At 38.5% G+C, this 22,237-nt stretch overlaps 1 protein-coding gene across 6 annotated transcripts in view; it reads left to right on the top strand.

Moving 5' to 3' along the window:
* The first annotated feature begins 7,387 nt into the window (after positions 1 to 7,387).
* The window catches only part of UBE3A (ubiquitin protein ligase E3A), a 99,193-nt gene continuing 84,343 nt past the window's right edge, over positions 7,388 to 22,237 (top strand). For all 6 annotated transcript variants that reach the window (XM_078078996.1, XM_036070949.2, XM_036070940.2 and 3 more), the window contains exon 1: positions 7,388 to 7,928. The gene's annotated coding sequence lies outside the window, so the exon portion shown is untranslated. The remainder of the gene's footprint in view (positions 7,929 to 22,237) is intronic.

Below are 22,237 nucleotides of genomic sequence, written 5' to 3'. Positions count from 1 at the left end.
AGCTTAATTTCCTAATCCATAAAATGCATAATACTCAAAATTGTTGTAAGAATTAATGAGATTTATTCAGATAACTAGCACTTAATGGGTGCACAAATGTAATCTGTGGAAATAATCTGTCATTTCAGAAAGTCTGTGTTAAGTACTAAAATCCAGATGCAATTCGTATCATGTCCAACCAAACTAAAAAAAAAAAAAATAAGTCATGAATAATATCTACATTGTTATCTTTAAAAACCTTCCTCTTTCTATATTATAATGATGGTTTACTGTCACAAAGCAAAGCTAAAAATAAACAAACAAGAAAGGCAGGCATTAGGTATAAAATTGTTTGAAGCAATCTCAAAGAGTCCAATAGTAAATTTTATCATTTTGATAATTTTCTATTATTTGCTACTGTCAAGCAAGAATAAAAAAACGAAATATTATCAGTTGAAAACTCTACTCATGATTCTTCCCTAGCCAGATGTTTTCTTTTGTCTAGATATTTTGAAGAAAGAAGTGTAGTCTGCACCATTTTAAATTAATTAATTTTTTATTTTTTTATTTTTTTATTTTTTAAATTTTTTTTTTTTTTTTTTTTAAGATTTTATTTATTTGCGAGAGAGACAATGAGAGACAGAGAGCATGAGAGGGAGGAGGGTCAGAGGGAGAAGCAGACTCCCTGCTGAGCAGGGACCCTGATGTGGGACTCGATCCCGGGACTCCAGGATCATGACCTGAGCCGAAGGCAGTCGCCCAACCAACTGAGCCACCCAGGCGCCCAATTTTTTATTTTTTAAAGATTTTATTTATTTATGTCAGAGAGAGAGAGAGCACAAGCAGGGGGAGCGGCAGGCAGAGCAGGCAGCGGGAGAAGCAGGCTCCCCGCTGAGCAGGGAGCCCGATGTGGGGCTCGATCCCAGGACCCTGGGATCATGACCTGAGACGAAGGCAGAAGCTTAACTGACTGAGCCACCCAGGCGCCCCTGCACTGTTTTTTTTTTTTTTTTTTTAAAGATTTTATTTATTTGATAGAGACACAGCGAGAGAGGGAACACAATCAGGGGGAGTGGGAGAGAGAGAAGCAGGCTTCCCGCTGAGCAGGGAGCCCGATGTGGGGCTCGATCCTCGGACCCCGGGATCATGACCTGAGCCGAAGGCAGACGCTTAACGACTGAGCCACCCAGGCGCCCCCCCTGCACTGTTTTTAATAATTGATTTTATTTAACCAATGCACTTCCTTAGATTTAAAAAAGTATTTTGTTAGAATTCCTGTGAGAATGGGTTAAGTATTAAAAATAGTATTAGGCACATGAATGCAACGTGAATGATTTCAAAGAACTAAAAGTTGCACCTGTCAGAAGGCAAAATGTCTAAGGATGGCTTCACTGATTTCAGTCCAACTGTTTTATCCAGAACAGCTCCGATTAGCAGCAGCAGCAGCGGGCAGTCAATGAAACTCTTTTCCCCCTACTCTCCCGCTGGGTTTAAGGCACAAAGAGACTGAAATGACCAAGGTCAAAACCTGATAGCACTTCCAGGTTTTTTTCTTGAATGATTTTTTTTTAAATTCCAGTATAGTTAACATACAGTGTTATATATGTTTCAGGTATACAATATAGTGATTCAACAATTCCGTACATCACCCTGTGCTCATCGCAAGTGCCCTCCATAATACCCATCATCTATTTCACCCATCTGCCCACCAACCTACACCCTGGTAACCATCAGTTTGTTCTCTATAGTTGAGTCTGTTTCTTGGTTTGTCCCCTTTGTCCCATTTGTTTTGTTTCTTAAATTCCACATATACGTGAAATCGTATGGTATTTGTCTTTCTCTGACTTATTTTGCTTAGCATTATACTCTCTAGCTCCATCCATTTCATTGCTAGTGGCATGATTTCATTCTTTTTTTATGGCTGACTAATATTCCTAATGATATATAATCACCTCTTCTTTATCTATTCATTTATCCATGGACACTTGTGCTGCTTCCATAATTTGGCTATTGTAAATAATGCTGCAATGAACATAGGGGTGCATGTATCCCTTTGAATTAGTGTTATTCTATTTTTTTTGGTAAAGAGTAAAGCAATTACTGGACTGTAGGGCAATTCTGTTTCTAACTTTCTGAGGAACCTCCATACTGTTTCCCACAGTAGCTGCACAGTTTGCATTCCCACCAGCAGCACAGGAGCGTTTCTTTTTCTCCACATTCTTGCCAACACTTGTTTCTTATGTTGTTAATTTTAGCCATTCTGACAGGTGTGAGGTCATATCTCAGTGTGGTTTTGATTTGCAGTTCCCTGATGAGTGAAGTTGAGCATCTTTTCAGTGTCTATTGGCCATCTGTAAGTCTTCTTTGGAGAAATGTGTCATGTCTTCTGCCCATTTGCTTATTAGATTATTTGTTTTTTGGTGTTGAGTTATATAATTCTTTTTATATTTTGGATACCAACCCTTTATCAGATATGTCATTTGTAAATATCTTCTTCCATACATTAGGTTGTCTTTAGTTTTGGTGTTGAAGGGGATTAAGAGTGTATCTATCTTGATGAGCACTGAGTAATTAATTATATTGTAATTGTACTATATTGTACACCTGAAACTAATTAACACTCTGCGTTAACTACACTGCAATTGGAATATTTAAAAAAAAAATTGAAATTGCATGCGAAAGAGCTCCAAATGACTTTTTAGTGTTTAAAGTACTTCTCCAGCAATGGATTCACGTGGGGAGAGGAAGGAGTTGGGGCTGGAAGGGAAGTAGGGTCCACATCCAATGGGGCTTGGTCTTGGAGTCTGGACATTATCCAGAGAGCTATAAAGAACCAGAGACAGATTTAAGCAAGGATGCAATGAAATCATATTTGTTTCTTTTAAAAACATTCCACAGTGAGATTCAGTAGCACAGTACTGTAATATGGACCAGCATTGTGTTGTGTTTGGGGGATATAATAATAAATAAGGTAGTGTGACCCTGCCTTTCTGGAGCTTACATTGAGTTCAAGTTCAAAACTAAGGATCTAAATTAAGATAGTATCAGTGGGATCATATAGAAGGAAATGGATGTTACCATAATAGCTAATAATAATAATAGTATTTATTACCATTTATTGAACATTTCCCATACGTCAGACATTAAACACTTCCCATGTCCTGTCCATTCTCCACACAATAGCCAGAATGATTCCCATTGGTTGAATTTGTCACAACTCTCTCAAACACGTCTATGGACTTTCCACCTCATTCAGTGCAAATACCCATTCCTCAGGATGAGGTACAAAGCCCTGGCTGTGGCCCACTTTGACTTCCCTGAGTTCATCTCAACTCCCCTTATTGTGTTCCAGCCACCATGGGGGGGTCCAGATTTCCTAGGGGGTCCTAGACTTCTGTAGGAATATTTCTGCTTCAGGGTGACCTGTCTGGAATGCTCTTTCCCTTATATCCCACATTTCATTCTGTCACTTCTGTCAAGCCTCTGCTTAAATATCATCTTTTCAATGACACCTCTCTGGCCATCCTGCATGATTCTCTATCCTCTTCACCTCGTTTTAAATTTCTCCGTAACATTTATCACATTCTGACACACCAGATTTGTTGGTTTTTTTCTCTCCACTAGATCATAAACCCCATGAGGGCAGTCTTTTTTCACTGCTGTATTCTTGACACCTAGAACAGTGCTGGTACATCATATCTATCTAATAAATATGTATTGCATGGATGAATGAAGGCTTACAGTGGCCCTATGAAGTAGTGAATAGTACTGACTTATTTTTCCCACTTTATTAATGAGGAAACAGAGACATTAATTGAAGGTTTATTTAATTGAAGGATCTTTATCTGGTGTCAGAACTGGGATTTGCATGGGATTAAAAAAAAGCTCACTTTATTATGTGCCCAGCAGTACTCTAAGAGCTTTACATATATTAACACTTAATCCTCACAATAACCCATTTACAGATGAGAAAAACAAATCCAAGAGGGATTTATGGTTTTGCCTGGCATTTTTGCACTTGCTAATAAATTTGGAGCCTGTGCTCTTAACCATTTTGCTATGCTACCTAATTTTAAAACTGGTGCCTTAAGGAATATGTGACTTTGCCTCCTAATTGCCAGGAGAGTGAGACAGAAGAAGAAATCTGGGATTACTAACATTATTATGACTGAGGACCGCCACAGATGGAAGAATCATCAAGTCAGGGAATGTAGGATGAGCTGGTTTCATTCTCCCTTAACTCCAGACACCCACATCCAAATGCCTCCCTGATTTCTTCACTTGGATATTAGGATACAAGGTCAGCTTCAGTAAAAGGTATCTAGAATAACCATACAGATTATAGTAGTTAGCCGTCTCACACCAAAGCTCAAGCTGGTACACAGGCTCCGACTCATGAAGTCTTCAGGGACCCACCTTGTTGTACCTCCAAAATAGCTCACAACCCCTCCCACATTCTGATCATCAGATAGGAACAACGGGAAAGAGGCATCCCATTTATTTTAGAGTATCATCTGGAAATTGCTTACATCATTTTTGCTCACATTCCACTGGCCAGAACCTTATTGACATGGCCATATTTAGAGTTTATTATAGGCAACCATGTGTCTGGCTAGATAACTCCATTATCATGGATGAAGAGGAGAATGCATATTAGGGGTCAACTAGCAGTCAATCTCTACGACAGATATCCACTACAGAGATACAAGCTTCTGTAATTTAACATTTGCAAAACTCAATTCCTGTTTGTTCTTCCAAAACTTGCTCTTCTCCAAAATTATTCCCATCTCAGTTAATGGTGGGAAATGGAACAAATGAGTTCAATTTTAAACATGCTGAGTTTTAAGGTGCTGTAGAACATCCACTACAAATTTCCAATAAGGGGTTGAAGATATGTCTGGTTCTGAATGAGATCAGTGTTCAAGATTTAGACTTGATCCCTGACTGAAAAAAGTGATAGAGGAAGAGTATATATATATGGTACTGTCAGAGACTGTATAATACAGTAGGCAGAACCAAGGATGGAGAGGAAGAACATTCTGCAAAGAAGACTTGAAGAAGAGGGCCCAAGACACAGGGAGAGAGGCTGGAGAATGCAGGGTGATGGAACCAAGGGAGCAGTTTCCAGGAGGCAGTAGTTAGCAGTGTGGAAACCTGCAAAAAGGTCAGATACCATGAAAACTGAGAAGCAACTTTTAGATTTGGCATTGTGCTATTACAGACATTAATACAAGCAGTGTATACAGTAAAATGGGGGCAAATGCTAAATTTCAGTAGTTGAAGAGGGACTTAGAAAGAAATGACAATCCAAGTACAGATAGCTCTTCTAAATAGAAGGGACGGAGTTAGTAGAAGGAGAATTTATGAACAAGAGAGGGAACAACCAAGGGACTAAGACGCTTGAGAGTCTCACCCCCCACCTGCCAGCTCCCCTCCCCTCCACCAAAAAAAAAAAAAAAAAAAAAGCTGTAGAAAGAAGGATGGCTCATACTTTAAGACAGGAGATCAGGGTGAGTGCAAATTTAGGTAGATCTGTAGGAATTAAGGGTGGAGGTGTGAAGGAGTTCATGAAGTGTGTAATGCTAAACAATGGTATTGATAATACTAATACTACTATTACTAAGCCCTAACATTTACTGAACTCTTATCTTATGCCAGTCAATGTGCTAGTAATTTTTATCAGCAAACATCACAAAATTTGAAAATGGAAAAGACAAAGAGCACAGTGGGGTCTTGAATCAGGTCTGACACTAACGTCACACAGAATACCTATTAATGAACTAAAAAAGCCTATGTGTAATTTCTCCATATTTGAAGGAGGAACTGGGATCCTTCTTGATTTTAGTAAAGATCTGGACAGTCATTCTGACATTTAAGAGCAGATTTATTTCTCGTCAGTCTTTAATTTTTTTGGTACTCAGGAATTTGTTCCATTTTGATGCACCAGGTTATATAAAATTACATTTCATTTATTCAGGCAATTTCTGAGGAGAATAAGTTAAACTATCTTCACAGGCTAGATACTGAAGTAACATTTTGCTTTGATTATTTTAACAAAAATCCTTAAAGATTTTCATTCTCATTTGCCTATTTTGATAATATACAAAGAAAATCCTTAATAGATTACGATTTTAACTAGCCTCTTCTATAAAATATAACTACAAATTGTTTCCAAATGAGGATCTGTAATGGGGGAAAATGAAAAAAACAATGAGGAACTAAGTTAAAATCAGACATGATTTAATACTGTCATTTATCATTAATTGTCCTGGGATAATTTAAATTCCACTAGCTTATTTTTTATAGTTTAAGTTTTTTACAGTTGGTTATAACCGGGAAGCAGTATACATAAACATATCCCTGACTTGTAATGTTCTAAGAATGGCAGCTGAATACACTGCAATGTAAGATTGTTGATTTAAAAAAAATTCTTTGAATACCAGATGAATGGGATCCCATATAGTATTTTAGGGCTTAGCAAAGTTGCAAGCCGTTAAGACTATGAATTGTTAGTGATTCCACTATATTTGCTAGTTAAGTGTCGCAGAGCCATAAAAAAAAAAAGCCCTTTTAAATAAAACGATGACCTTGATAGTAAATATGAAGACGCATGGCTTTTAAATGGGTTGTCATAGGGATCAAAATTAGCATCCATCCAGCTGATGTTAACCAAGAGGCCACAATCTCTTTAACAACCTACCGAATGTCAAAACTGCGAGACGTGCTTTCATCTTCCAGTAAACTAATGACATCGTGTTGGAAAGGCCTAAGCAAATGACCTTGGTCCCCTGAAAGATGGCTCATACTCTCGGGGTACCTCTGCAGTATTTACAAAGGCAGCTCTGGACGGAAAGAGGTTGGGGTCGGAGGGCCTGGTATCCGGAGGCTGCAGCCTCGCCGCGGGGCTGGGAGCTATCAAAGCCACCCCCCGTCCCTCGGCGGATTTTCAGAGCCGATTCGTCCCCCTAAAATCGGGAGCGTTTAAGTCCTAGCACGTTCCTCGACTTGGGTATACCAGGGGCCTCTCCAACACTCCTGGTGGCTCCAGGGGGTTTCCGGCGTGTACGCCCTTCTTTCGGCGGGGCCATAGACAGCGGTGGCTCGATAGAAACACTGACCCTCTGCCCGATCCCAAGATGGCCACCAACCCTGGCAGGACTCCAAGGAGCCGCGAGCAACTTCCCCTTCCCAACAGCCCCTGCGGTGGCGACGACGGCAAGCAGGAAGGGGGAGGAGCCGGCAAGAGAGGGCGGGGCATAACGCTGCGCCCTCCCGCGCGCACCCCGGCCCCGCCCCACGTCCCTGCGTCCCGGCCCGGAGCTTTGGCCCGACCGGGCGGCACGCGCTGCCTGCTGGGATACTCGGCCCGCCCAGCCAGTCCTCCCGGCTTGCGCTGCGGCCGCGAGATCCGCGTTTTTCCCAAGATGGTGGCGCTGGGTTCGGGGTGACTGCAGGAGACGACATAGCCTGAATCCCCTTCGCCAGAATCTCGACACACCGCCTTCCTCCCGCTCGTGCACCCCGCTGCCACTTAGCCATCCGCTGGCCTGGGCGCTCGCCTTCCGCTGCCGCCTCCGACTTGAGCTTCATCTGCGGACCCAACGATTACGGCCGCGGGCAGCGGCGCCTCCCTCGGCTCCTCCTTGGGGTCGCGCTCGGATCAGCTCCCAGCCTAGCCCCGGCTCGGCGGGCCCCGCAGTTCCCCAGTGGGGACAGGCAGCGGCGGAGCGGCGGCTGGCGACGAGCGCGGGGTTTTCTGCGGCCCCGGCGCCCCCTTTCCCGGCCTTAGTCTCCGGAGAAGGAAGCGCGGGTCCCGCATGAGCCCCGGCGGTGGAGGCAGCGACAGGGAACGAGGCGGTGGCGGGCGGAGGCGGCGAGCGAGGGCGACTGCGACCAGTGAGGCAGCCGCTGCTGCGAGGGCCACAGCCCAGGCGCGGGGGCGACAGCAGGTCAGTGTGGCCGAGGACCGGGCCTGGGCTGGGGAGGCTGGTCGGCATTTCTCTTCGTTCTCTCTGTCGCTCGAACCACCCTTCGGGGGTGGCTCTGGCGAAGGTAGGGACGCTCCCAGACCGCGCCACGGCGAGTGTCTGGGGGCCCGTGGTTTGGAGGGGTCAGTGCCAGAAGTAGGCCTTTGGTAGCAGCGGCTGCTGCTACCGTAACTGTCAGTCCTGGCTGAGGGCCGGAGGGAGGGTTTTGTCGCCTAAGGGGACGCGAGCGGGCCCGGGGCGGGGCGTGCAGGGCGTCGAGAGTTGGCCCTCCTTGGAGCGGAGCTCGCGGAGCAGGCCTGGGCCCCAGGCAGGGTAGGGCTGGCCTTTTCCTTCCAAGGGGAGCTCTTTTTTCGAGGTTTTGGCCCTGTTGGTGAAAAATGCTTAGACGTGTGCTTTGGTGGGTTGGGGTTTTGGGGGTGGACTGGTGGGGAGGGAGGGCGGATGAAGTGGGAAATCAAGCCCAAGGGTTGTGTTCACAGTTTATCGGGATTTTCAAATTAAACGTGAGCTACCGGGTTTGCCAGAGATTCTGTTAAATGCAAACCTGCAAACAGTTGGCATTTTTTTATTTTCCCTTTTCAGTTGAGAAAATGAAAAGGACTCTTTTTTCGTCATGGCGTGGAGGTTTTGTTGGTAAAGTCAGAATTGAATGTGACAAATGCTTTAGTCCATAAAATTGTTAGAAATAATTTTAACGTAGGCACTGTTTGAGCTTAGATTCCTTCAAAGATAATTTAGTCTCTGAATTTTAAAAACGTCCAATTGGCATACTAAAATAGAAACATTACTAAATCTGTCTGGGATTATATTTATTAAGTGGCTAGGGTACTTTTGAAAATGTAAACGAATAGCAGTATGGGATTTACAATCCAGAGTTACCCTCCATAAATCATGAGGGGATATAGCTATGACCCTTAATTTTGGAGAATTCCACTGCCTGCAATATTGAAAGAAGCAGGAAATTATTCCAGAATATTCTGGGGGGAGGGAAGGAGGCTTGAAATGGAAATGACCTAAAGTTTGGAAGAAAAACTGTTAAAAAGTTACCTGTCAGAGTCACAGTAGATAACCAATAAATCTTGAGTGAACTAGACAAGAGGGATGAGAAGTGTTTGCTTCATAACCTCTGATTAATGAGTTCTCTTACTGTTTAAACCAGGTAAAAAAGTTTAGAATTTAGGAAGATAAAAAAAAAATTTTTATCCTGGTATGTATAGTGGAAATAATTTTAGAATTAGATCTTGCTTATAAATCTGAGTTATTTATCACATTTGTAATAAAATGAATACAGTATTAATGATAGTGCTGATAAGCCCAAAGAATGACCCAGACGCCCTTTAAAGAAACTAATAATCACAACAAAAGCAAGAAATAGATTCAAGAAATAATGACCCTGTCTTTACAAAATTAGAATTGGAAACTAAGAAAGTCTTGTTGTATCAGTATTTATTAACTGGCATTAGTATGCTAAGAATTATGTGCACTATTGTCTGGACATTGCCTAGTTCCTGAGGAGTTTAACTTTACACAGAGATACAAATTACAGTGTTTTGATTTCTTTTCAGAGGTGTGGTAAGCTGTTTTTATTTCACCTCTCTTAAATTGTACATTTTTTTTTTCTTGGCTTAAAAAAGTACCTTCTTAAGTATACTTACTAGAAGTGTGAGGAAGACACATTCTCATCCCACTTGTTCAGTTCATTTAATAAGATTTATTGGGTACTTACAGTGTCTTGGATATTTAACCTTTAATCAGTTGTATTTCTTAAACTTCAGGTCATTTTTAAAATGATCCTTCTGCTGTCCCCTTCAACCCCCCCCCCCCAAATCTGAAATAATTTGCTGTTTCAAATAAGCAGTCAGTGGGATAATCCAAAACTATGGATCATATCTAAATTTTTCAACCCAAGCACTTGAAAAATTTACGAATGTTTATTTTCTTAAATGATTACTGGTTATCTTCTTGTCATGTTGCACATTTTTGTTTAGACCCAAACTTGTGTTGGTCAAAACATAGAGACATTAAATTAAATGCACATGGAGCTGTTAAAAAGTTAGTTTTTTGATTTTTTTTTAAAGTAAAGTTTTATTTATTTATTTGAGAGACAGAGAATGAGAGACAGAGAGTATGGGAGGGAGGAGGGTCAGAGGGAGAAGCAGACTCCCCGCTGAGGAGGGAGCCTGATGCCTGGACTCCTATCCCAGGATTCCAGGATCATGACCTGAGCTTAACCAACTGAACAACCCAGGCACCCCTAGTTTTTTGACTTTTATGAGTGAAGACAAATTTTCTCTTTTCAGGATAATTCAGGATAACAGAGTTTTGGCTGATTTTGACTCTCCCCCCACTGCAAATGTAAAGATAAATTCAAAAACATTACAGTATGTGCAGTGAAAATAGCTTTGGAATTAGATCCCATTTTTAATTCTGGACTCACCTTAGTTGTCTGATCTTGGCAAGTTAGTCTTAGTAAGCTGCAGTTTTGTCATCTATAAAATGGGATGGTGAAACTAACTCGGAGTTGCTTTGAGGATTAGAGTTTGTAAAATGTCCAACACATAGAGTATTATCATTTGAAGTCTTCCTACCTTGTTATTTTTTTTTTGTGGACTCTAGCATGTTATCCTTTACATTGTTTTCATTCTCGCTTGCTATGAACTCACTCTTTAAGGAGAGGGGCTCCTAGTGTTTACCAGAAAGTGTGTTGCCAGCATATGGATGAATTATCAGTGAATAGTACACTAACATTCATTGGGTACCTACTGTGTCTGCTATGAGCTGGGTTAGATGTAGGAGCTACAAAGACAATCGTGTCTGTCTTTTGGAAGCTTATAGTCTAGTGACTTTCTCCACATAACACCATTTTTTGTGAAATCCTTTCACATAATGGAGCCTCATTCTTCTGTGCTCTTCCAGTCTTAGCGCGGTTCTGTGGACCCAACACTCCACCTGCAGCTGCTATTCTAAAGAATATTGTTTTTGCCCCTTTATACAACTATTTGGCATATGTGAGATACTTTATATCTTTACCTTGGTCCTGCTCCATAATCCAAAATCTGGCACATTGTGTGTGTGTGTGTGTGTGTGTGTGTGTGTGTGTGTGTGAATGGGTATGTATATGAAAAAAAGAAATTTACTTTGGCAGTTGCCTGTAAATACTTTGATATTTTTCTGGGGTAATTATCATTCTGTCTTCTGGTTCTAGCTTTATATTTCAAACCTCTCAGTAGGACTATTCTTGAGGCCAGTCACTCCATTCATTTTATACATGAAGAAATTGAAGTGCAAAGCTTTAAAATGATTTTCTTAAAGTCACCCAGGTGGCAGAGCTAGAAGCACAGTCTGAGTCTCTGGACTAGAGTTCAGGACTCTATGCAGTGGCGTATGTTCTGTCCTACCTGTTGAGAGGAGTAGTTTGCTTCTATTTGAATGTTTTCTACACTATTATTAGAAGGCAGACTTTACAAGATGCCATCATTGGGCCTTTTCTGAGCATAAGAGTTAGTGCAGGAAATGGGGCTTTTTCTTCTAATAAAGGAAGTCAAGTAAAACTACAGTAACTAGAAATGGCGTTAATCTACAAACATATCCTATGTCCAGAACAGATGTTTAAAATACTTAAAGATGCTATATAATTTCTTAAATGAAATAACTTATTAATAAATAGATAATAAATTTCTTTGCCAACTTTGCTTTGATCTAAGTTATCATTAAGTAAACACCATGATGGATAATAAGTCAAAATGAAGTTTTTAAGTTTAAGGCCAATCTGAGAATGAAATAAAGCTAATACCTTTTTTGGAATATTGCAGTTTGCAAATGAGATTTAACTGACAGTTGTTTCTGTTTGATTCTAAGCTTCGTGACTGTGAACTCCCTAAAATTATATATAAATTTTAAGTTTCAGAATCTCAACAGGTTCAGTGAACAAAAGCGACCAAGAACCACTGATGTGGAGGAAGAAGCACTAACTTTGGTGTCAGAAGATCATGGGTTCATCCTTCCAATCTAGCTTCCTAGCTGGTCATGAGCAGGTCATTTATCTTTCAAAGCCTTTGTTCTGTTAACTTCTGTTAAGTGAAGGTGATACTTGCTTTGTCTGTTTCAAAGGATTGTTTTTCAGATGTGATCATTCTCAAAAAAATTAGAATAATACTGTATAAAGTGACCTTATATGTGACTTAGTGACTTTCCCAAGAAAACAGGTTGTTTAGTGGTAAACAAGTGATTGGAATATTTTCGTGCTTTTCTCTATAAACATTTTTAACCTTTTCATACTTTCAGAAGTATTATTTTGGGAAATATTTAGTGTGTGAGTTTAAATTAAATTTGTTAACTACATTTGAAATAAACAGTAGATCTTAATAATTAGTGATGCACTATTCAGTATTATTATTCCTTAGTCAAACTCCTTCTTGTAATTTGCTTTACTTTTTTTTTTTTAAGATTTTATTTATTTGAGAGAGAGTGCGAGAGAGAAAGCACTAGAGGGGGTAGGGCCAGAGGGAGAAGTAGACTCCCTGATGAGCAGAGAGCCCAGTGCAGGAATGGATTCCAGGACTTCAGGATCATGACCTGAGCTGAAGGCAGACGCTTAACCCACTGAGCCACCCAGGCACCCTAATTTGCTTTACTTTTGATCTCTCCTGTTAATTTGATAAATGGCAGGTAAATCATAAGGTTGACCTGAAAGGAAAAGAGGTTTTGGAGACATACATTATTGGATAAGATTATTCCAGAACTTTGGGGCGCCTGGGTGGCTCAGTTGTTAAGGATCTGCCTTCGGCTCAGGTCATGATCCCAGAGTCCTGGGATCGAGCCCCGCATTGGGCTCCCCGCTCTACGGGAAGCCTGCTTCTCCCTCTCCCACTCTCCCTGCTTGTGTTCCCTCTCTTGCTGTGTCTCTCTCTGTCAAGTAAATAAATAAAATCCTTAAAAGAAAGAAAAAAAGATTATTCCAGAAGCTCCATCCTAGGAAGTCTCCTGCAATCTGTAAGATAGCACATGTGGATCATAGAAGAGAATCCTATATAATACTTAATTAAAGTCAGCATCTATGCCACAAATAAAAAGCATGTAAGTTACATTTGAGCCCTGAACACTTACTAAAAAAAGTAGGATAAAATGTACCTTAAATGAAACTCTTGGCTGGCCAATATGGAGCTTAATGTGATGACTCTTAACAGTTAAATGTGTTATAGAAGTTGACCTTCTGTACCCTTTGGGGTTAGTTGAGGTTAGTCAAGCACAAATCCTTTTATATTACAGAAATAAAACATGAAAAAATTTTTTGACCTATCTCTTTGTGGTGTGCAGGCTTGTAACTCTTTGTTCTTAATGTGATGACTTCTTTCTCCTTGTATCAAAAGGGATACCTTACCCATTTCAAGCTGCTAATATAATAGACTTCTATTACTGGATGTGAGAAGGTAGTCTTAGAATTGCTTTTGTGGCCTGTAACCACTATCCTAACCTCTTTACTTTTATATTCTTTGTGATGCAGAATAAATTCTGAATTTTCTCTCTAAATTAAATAGGCAGACAGTACAGAGAATAATGTAACAATCATGTATCTACCATTCAGTATATACAAATGTCACAATTTGTCACTTCCTTGCACTCTAGATCCATCTTTAAAACTGGTGTTATTTTCTTCTGAGATGATAATTCTAGCATTGCAGCTACCACTATGGGAATTTCTTCATATTGCCAACAAATACTTCCTTTCTCTTATCAGATGTAAAGCATAATCCTGTTCTTTGGAAGGGAAAAGATGAAATGCCCACCAGTGTTTTCTATATAAAGCTCATGGGTCCTAGGGAGAAGTATGGGTATTTCCAGCTTATTAATTATTTTAGTATTTTTTCTTATGGATTCTATTTATTGTGCCTCTGTGTGTGTATGTGCCACTATTCATAACCTTATAGTGTGCCACAAATAAGAATGTTAAGTATTTACCTTTGTTAAATAAAGTTTTTGTTTGGGGGAAAAATACATGTCTTTTGAGCACCTATTGTATGTGACATGTATACTGATGGATAAATCCCATTTCACACGAAAAGTAATTGGGTAATATTTTTCTTTTCTAGTTTTCTGAAGTGGGCTGACAATGCATCGTATTGCATGTTGGTGATAGAAACTATGCTGTTTAAGATATTCTAAATTTAGAGCTTCTAAGAAATGAAAAGTTTCCCTAATTACTTAAGCTGCTTCATTCATATTCAATTTCTTACACATTTTGCTGTGTCTCTGGCATATTGCTATAGACTGAATGATTGTGTCCTCTCAAAATTCATATGTTTGAATTTTAACACCCATTGTAATGGTTTTAGGAAGTGGGGCCTTCTTGAGGTGATTTGATCATGAGAGTAGAGTCCTCATGAATTGGATTAGTGCCTTATTAAAGATTTCAGAGTTCCCTTGACTCTTCTGCCATATGAGGACGCAGCCAGAAGACACCTGTCTGTGAACCAGGAGGCTGGTTCTTGCCAGACACCGAATCTGCCAGCATCTTGATACTGGGCTTCTTAGGCTCCAGGAATTTGAAAAATAAGTTTCTGTTCATAAGCCACCCGGTCTGTGGTATTTTGTTTTAGCACCCCGAAATGGACTAGGATACATTAAACATGTTTAAAGAACAGGGAAAATAGAAAATTAAAAGGATAAAGTTTGGTAGCTAAGGTAGGGATGCACTGTGCTTGACAGAATGGAAGTGCTTAAAAGTTGACTATAGTGTTGAAATTGAGAACACTTAAGGAGAATGTATTAGAAACACCGAGCTAACTTTTGTCTTTTAAACACATAAAACTAGATTTCTGCATTTCAGATATTATTGTATATTTCTTCAATTATTGCCCAGTGCACTGTATTTCAGATTATCCTCAAAATGAAAAAGTAAAGTGTTATGGTCTCATTTAACTCAGAATCAGTTCATCCCCTCTAAAATTCCTCTTCCATATTTTGGGCTAAATGAAAGGCAAGGAGGAGTGAACTTAAAAATAGTTGGATCTCAACTGGAAAATAGGTAAGTCACTTACCTCAACTGAAATTAAATCCTTTCTTTCCTCCTGGATTGAAGATCCTATGAGAACAATTGCTGCATGTCTCATTTTTTTTTCTTTTCAGGTGCAGTTTTATGTATTTGTAAATGCTTGATGAATGAACTGCTTTCCAGTTCAGGACTACTTTTAGATATCTGCTGTGGGCTGATGAATAAGAATCATCAGGAACAAAATCCTCTAGGCTTCAGAACTTTTAACTAATTTTAAGTAGATACAGGACTAGGGGTCAGCCTGGATAGTGGGCCAAAGACATATCTATGCTACAGCCCCACCTTAGTGCCTCTGCCTGTGCTGAATTTGACTAGGCTTTCCTAGGAGGGATGTGTTTGTGTTCTCCATATTTCTAGCTGATGTCAGATTTTGAGAAATTAAGGCTGATCACTGTGGCCTACAAGTTTCTCTAAAGTGATCAAGATTTAATTCCCCTAAGTAGCATATGTTTAAAACTGCCATGACTACATTAGTATTTTATATTCTTATTCTAATATCTTTTCTTTAATAAAGTAAGTAGGTTGGGTTAGATGATCTCCAAGGTAATTTTCAGTTTAGATATTTTATATTCATTTTTTCTTTTTGAATATATGTATCTTAATTATAAAATATTTAAAACATACAGTAAATAATATAGCATACCATCCAGAACTGTAAATTCTGCCACTTTGGGTTCTTTGGGAAGTAAATGCAGACTTAGGTATTCACTTATAGCAATGTCCTCCCAATCTTTCCCAGTCCTGTTACCCTCTTTAATAATTCTCCTGAGGTTCTTGAGTATACATCATATTCTTGTTTATGCTTTACTGTATCCCTGTACAAGTATCCATAAGTAATAAGTGTTTTGTGTTGTAAATTTTTACAAAATGGTACTGTATTGTACATAATCTTTCATCAGATTTCTTTTTTTAAAAATACTTAGCATTTTTGAGTTATATGTCTTGTTTATTCATTTTGCTGTATGGTACTCCATTGTATGGATATATAAAATGTATGTATTTCACTATTGATGGATATTTTAAGTTGCTTCCTTTTTTATCATAAATAATGCTGCAGTGATTGCTTTTACACATTTTTTGGTGTAGGTGTTTAAGAAGATTCATTAAAGTGAATTGCCTGGGAATAGGTTGTGAATAACTGACTTTACTAGGTATTTCTAAATTCTTCTTTAAAATCATTATGCCAATATATACTTTATATGTGTACTTTGTTTTCCATCGTCCTAGCCCTCACTTGGATTGTCCTATTTTAAAATTTTTTCAAACCTGATGGATGTGAAATGATACCTTTTTTTATACACCTCATTTTTTTTTTTTTTTAAAGATTTTATTTATTTATTTGACAGAGAGACAGCAAGAGAGGGAATACAAGCAGGGGGAGTGGGAGAGGGAGAAGCAGGCTTCCTGCCGAGCAGGGAGCCCAATGCAGGGCTGGATCTCAGGACCCTGGGACCATGACCCGAGCCGAAGGCAGACGCCTAACGACTGAGCCACCCAGGCGCCTCTAATATACCTCATTTTAATTTACATTAAATGGTGTAAATGGTGGGTAAATGCATACGAATTTTATTATTTTTGGTATCTTTTAAGTGTTTTATAAATTAAAGAATGGTGTTAAAAAGAGTAAGCCATTAGCATAGTGTTTATGTTGTAAAGGACCTTGACCATCATCTCATCCAGCCTTCTTATTTTACAGTGCAGCCATGAAAGTTATCAGAATAAGAATAAAATACTGCTGGTTGCCTATTAATGGTATTCTCTTTCGGGATATAGAATCTCAAGTTTCAGTGTTGAAATCATGAGCCTTTTCCTTTATGATTTGTAATTTTTGGTCAAGAAATTTATATTGTCTGCTAATAGTTGAGAGGTTTATGTTATTTGTTTTTTTGTTTGTTTTTTGCATTTAGGTCCATGTGGGAGGGAGTTGGGAATCAGATTTTTTTTTTCATGATAAGTGAGTTGTCCCAACATTACCCATTATTTTATTTTTTTTTTAAATTGTCATCTGTATCATCTGCCTTCTGCTTGGGTTTGATTTTAGTTTGTTTCTTTGTTTTTTTTTAAACACCAGTTCTACATTGTTTTATTTCAAATAGTTTATATTAAGCTTTGAAATCTGGGAGGACAGGCCTCCCCTTTATTAATTTTCAGAACTATTTTGGCTCTTAGGCTTTTATTTTTTCATAATAATTTAAAACCAGTTTATCAAATTCCTTTGGGGATGTTATTTGGAATTGCATTATATAAGTTGAGAATTGATATGGCTTCTCTTGCTATTTATTTGATTCTTCAATATTTTGCTGTTTTCTTCATAAATGCCTTTTACACATACTTTATTAAATTCTTAGGTATTTCATTATTTTTTTGCATTATAAATAGCATCCTTTTTTATTATATTTGATTATTGATGGTATTTGTATCCATCAATTTGGGTGAACTCCATCATTTCTAATAGTTTGTAATTTTGGATTATTGTGAACACATAACAATTCTGTCTTTTCAAATGATCTTTTAAAAGTAGAATTCTAACCTTGTAACTTTCTATTTAAAATTCTTCTTTGGGGGGGCACCTGGGTGGCTCAGTCGGTTGGGCGTCTGCCTTCAGCTCAGGTCATGATCCTGGAGTCTCGGGATCGAGCCCCACATCGGGCTCCCTGCTTGGTGGGGAGTCTACTTCTCACCCCACTTGTGCACGCTCTTTCACTCTATCAAATAAGTAAAATATTTTTTTAAAAAATTCTTTGGCTTTCCATTGCTTTTAGAGTAAAATTCAGAATCCTTTAGTAGTTTACAAAGTCCCACACGATCTAGATTCTGTACTTCCTTAGCCTTACCTTTCTCCACACTCCTCACTGAACAGAACCATCTAACAGTACTAGCCTATTCAGTTTTTTAGCTGCCTAACCTCTTTCTGTGCCAGACCCTTTGCCAGTGCATTTCAGTTTGTTTGGAACACAGGCAACAAATTTCACCCATCCTTTAGGTCTCAGGGAATACTGCTAAATATTCCCAAATATTACTTAGGGGAGCCCTTCCCTGAGAATCTCCTTGCACTCATTGGTTTTAGTGCTTCCTTGTATTAATGCTGTTAATGAATCTTGCTTTTCCTGAGTAAGTACATAATTTCAGCTGCAGTTAAGTAATTTCTTTACTCCTGAGTTGAAGATTCTGAGAAAAGTAAATGGTTGTCTCTATTTTGTTTATTTATTTAAAGATTTTTTTTTAAAGTAATCTGTGCACCCAACGTTGGGGCTCACACAACCCCAAGATCAGGAGTCTCATGTTCCACCTTATTGAGCCTGCCAGGCACCCTCTCTTTTTTAATGTGCAATGTCAAGCATTTGTGAGTGCTGGGTGAATGAATGAATGTTCATGTACTGATTGATCTAGAAATACTATTCCAGTTGGTAACTGCTTAAAAGAATATAATTGGGCTACTTTGAGGTATTTTACTAGACATTCATAGAAAATTAAATGCCCTCAATTTTTATTATTTAAGTCCTTCAAGTATGGCTGGTCTTTAGAACAACAATTTTCTGTCTTTTAACAGAGGCAGTCTAGTTGACTTAAAAGTATATGTGGTAAGTTTTCTTAAGCCAGTTTTTTGTTATCCTTAAATCAGGTTTTATGAGTTTAGATACTACATTTGATACACAGATGAAATATAATAAACCTGAAAATATGTGTTCATGATTATTTCAAGGAAAACCCACCTACCTTTAGTTATTTTAGTATCTTCTACTATACATCTTTTTTTTGTGTGTGTGTAACACAGGCTGAAAGCTAGCATAATTCCAGGTTTAATTTTAGGTTAGGCACTATATAAGATTGAACTTAAATGAACTATAGTGCAAAAAGAACCCAGGGGAAAATTTCACAATAGTAAGTCCTTGGGACTATGTGGCACATTTGCTTCTGTTTTCAGATCATAGAATTGTTGACCAGAATGAGTGGTTTATCATTAAAGCCAGGAAATTGAAATAATTCTGGTAGTTTAGAATTTCTAAAGGATCTCTGTAGATGACACTTGATCTACACTTAGATAAGATACTGTCAGTGCTACTAAGCCACGTAATAAAACACTTAAGTAAAGATACCTTATTGGGGGAAAATAGCATTTTAATATTGGCCAATCATGAGTATACTTTCTATAGTTATTCAGGTAGGTAAATAAGCATAATTTATTTAATTTCTGAACTGTTCACAGAACCCAGAGGGAGGGTCGGGCTACTTGTCATTTTAGAGAGTTCAGTTCTTTTCCAATGCACAGTGATTGTGATCCCAGAATTCTTTTCCTATATATAACTGATTGTACAACCTAGATTTGCAGCACAGTCTCAATTTTAAATATTAAGTTATTCCCATAAATCATAAAACCAAGAATTCTAACATTTTCATATTTCCAGAGAGCCTCTTGTATTTCCTGGTTGGTCCCCCCCACCTTAAATATTGGTATGTAGAATTATTTTTGAGTGAGGAAATATACAGGTAGATAGCTGTATATTTTCAAGTACAAAAATAAATGAAAGTTCCTTTTCCTTTCTTAGCTAATTCTGAAACATAACAGTTGTTAAATGTAAGTGTAGAAAAAACATAAAATTGCCTGGCAAATACCAAGTAAGTATATCTGTGTAACTACAGATACATGCAGCTTTTTTCCTTTTTTGAGAGGTTTTTTAAAAAAAAAGTACAGCATATAGTTTTTACAGTTTCTGACTTTATTGAGATATAATTCACATACCATAAAATTCACCCTTTTAAAGCATACAATTCATTTTTAGTATATTTGTATTTAGTACATTTGGGTTTTCGTATATTCACCGCCACTAATTTTAGAACATTTCCATCATCCCATAAAGAAACCCTGTACTTGTTAGTAGTCATTCCCTATTTTTCTGTCCTCCAGCCTCTGACAACCACTAATCTGCTTGCTTTCTATATGGATTTGCCTGTTTTAGACATTTCATATACATGGAATCATAAAATATGTGCCCTTTTGTGTATGGCTTCTTTTACATAGTATTCTGTTTTCAGGGTTCACTAGTAGCATGTAACAGCATTTTATTTTTTTATGGCTGAATAATATTGCACTATGAATATATGCACTGTTTAGTCAGGCATCAGTTGATAACTATTTGGATTGTTTCCATTTTTTTGGTTATGTATCACATTGTTGTGAACATTCATATACAAGCTTTTCTGTGAACATACATATTCAACTCTCAGGTATATCTAGGAATGAAACTGCTGGGTCATAGGTATCTATATTTAACATTTTGTGGAGCTGCCAGAATCCTCCAAAGTGGCTGCACCATTTTACAGTTGCATCAGCAATGTATGAAGGTTGTTTCTTTTTTTTTCTTTTTTTTATTATGTTATGTTAATCCCCATACATTACATCTCTAGTTTTTGATGTAGTGTTCCATGATTCATTGTTTGCATATAACACCCAGTGCTCCATGCAGAACATGCCCTCTTTAATACCCATCACCAGGCTAACCCATCCTCCCACCCCCCTCCCCTCTAGAATCCTCAGTTTGTTTTCAGAGTCCATAGTCTCTCATGGTTCGTCTCCCCTTCTGATTTCCCCCTGAAGATTGTTTCTGATAGCTCTACTTCTGTGCCAAAGTTGATTGTCTATTTTAGTAATTTTTATGGGTGTGAAGGTATCTCTTTGTGGTTTTGATTTGCATTTGCTTAATGATTAATGATGATTACAACATTTCATGTGTTGATTGGCCCTCTTTGGAGAAGATCTACTCAGATCCTTTGCTGTATTTTAATTGGGTCTTTTTTTTTTTTTCTTGTTGGGTTTTAAGCATTCTTTATACGTTCTGGTTACAAGTCCCTTATCAGATAGATGATTTCCACATATTTCTCCCCATTCTGTAGGATTGTCTTTTCACTTTCATGATTGTTTCCTTGAAGCACCCAAATTTTAATTTTTGGTGAAGTCCAACCTATGTATTTTTCTTTTGTTGCCTTTGGTGGTGTTATTTAAGAAACCATTGCCTAATCTAAGGTCATAAAGGTTTATGCTTGTTCTAAGAATTTTGTAGTTTTAGCTCTATGTTTAGGTCTATCATCTGTTTTTGAGTTAATTTTTGCATATGGTATGATTTAGGTGTAGATCTGGATTGCCTTTGGCATGTTTTTGGATATGGTATACAAATAGCTACCTTTTAGTTTTTTCCACTTGGGTAGCCAATTCTCTAGACCACTTGAGGGATCCTTTCCTCACTGATTTAAAATGTCACTTTTAATTTTATTCAAAGATTATTTATTTTAGAGAGAGAGGGAGTACATGTGTGCGTGAGCAAGGGAGGAGCAGAGAGAGGGGGAGAGAGAATCTTAAGCAGACTCTGCTGAGCACCCAGCCCGACTTGGGGCTCAATCCCATGACCCTGAGATCATGACCTAAACTGAAACCAAGAGTTAGACGCTTAACCAACTGAGCCACCCAGGTGCCCCAAAATGCCACCTTTTTATATATTAAGTTTTCATGAACTAAAAAAATAAAGTTTTTTGAAGTGTGTGAACATATTTTCATCTCTCCAGGGTAAACACCTTAAGTTGTAATTACTGGATCACATGACAAGTTTATGTTCATATTTATAAGGCATTATTTTCCAGATAGTTATACAATTTTGCATTCCCACCAGCAGTGTATGAAAGTTCCAGTTCTTCCAAATCCTTGTCAGCATTTGATACTCTCAAATTGCAGACATTCCGATGGGTGTGTGGTGGTATCCCATTGCAGTTTCTTTTTCTTTAACTATGGTAAAATACACGTAACATAAAAATCCATCATTTTAACTTTTTTTAAGTGTACAGTTCAGTGGCATAAAGTATATTCATGTTGTGCAGCCATCACTCTTACTCATCTCTGGAACTTTTTCATCATCCCAAACTCAAATTCTGTACCTGTTAAACAGTAACACTCCCCTGCCCCTGTTACCTTCCCCCTCCCTCCAGCCTCCAGTGACCACTGTTACATTTTCTGTCTCTAAGAATTTGACTATTCTAGCTACTTACGTAAGTGTAATCATACAATATTTGTCCTTTTGCTTCTGGCTTGTTTCACTTACCATGATATCCTCAGGGTTCACTCATGTTACAGCATGTATCAGAATTTCCTTCCTTCCTTCCTTCCTTCCATTTATTTTTGAGAGAAAGAGTGAGCATGCGAACCCACACATGAGCAGGGGGGAAGGGCAGA

The sequence above is a fragment of the Halichoerus grypus genome, chromosome 8 (assembly GCF_964656455.1).
Source record: "Halichoerus grypus chromosome 8, mHalGry1.hap1.1, whole genome shotgun sequence".
NCBI lineage: Eukaryota > Metazoa > Chordata > Mammalia > Carnivora > Phocidae > Halichoerus > Halichoerus grypus.
Note: the sequence above shows the minus strand (reverse complement) of the source record. Positions and strands in the feature narration are given on the sequence as shown.